Genomic DNA, 411 nt, shown 5'->3' on the forward strand with positions numbered 1-411 from the left:
CGTTGTCTTTGCAGTTTTCCCCCCCCGCCTGCCTCTTCGGCTTGGAAAATGGAGGCCGACGACGCCGACAGCCCGCCCCGGCGCGCCTCGGGTTCCCGACTCCGCCGAGCTTTGGGCCGCGGTTGCCGGCGTTGAGGGGCCGCGCCCGCCCGCCTGGTTCGTGCAGCCCCGGGGGAACCCCCCCAAACCCGGCCGGCGCCACCTTTGGGGTATTGTTTCCTCCTTCGCCCTTGTTTTTGGAGAGGGAGCGAAGACTGAGTTTGCGACTTTTTTTTTTTTTCTTTTTGCATCTTTTTTTTTTTTTTTTTTTTTTGGAGAAAGACAGAGATAGAAAGCGAGAAATCACCCCCCAGAGGGGATGGCTATGCCGCAATCCCTTCTCCTCCATTCTCCTCTCAGGATCTTGGGCAA

The 411-nt window shown here is 58.2% G+C and overlaps 1 protein-coding gene across 1 annotated transcript in view; it reads right to left on the reverse strand.

Annotated features, from left to right (window-relative positions):
* SYNM (synemin) overlaps positions 1 to 411 on the reverse strand; it is a 137,286-nt gene that overhangs the window by 136,432 nt on the left and 443 nt on the right. The gene's annotated exons all lie outside the window — the stretch shown is intronic.

The sequence above is a fragment of the Tupaia chinensis genome, unplaced genomic scaffold, assembly GCF_000334495.1.
Source record: "Tupaia chinensis unplaced genomic scaffold, TupChi_1.0 Scaffold138490_1, whole genome shotgun sequence".
NCBI lineage: Eukaryota > Metazoa > Chordata > Mammalia > Scandentia > Tupaiidae > Tupaia > Tupaia belangeri.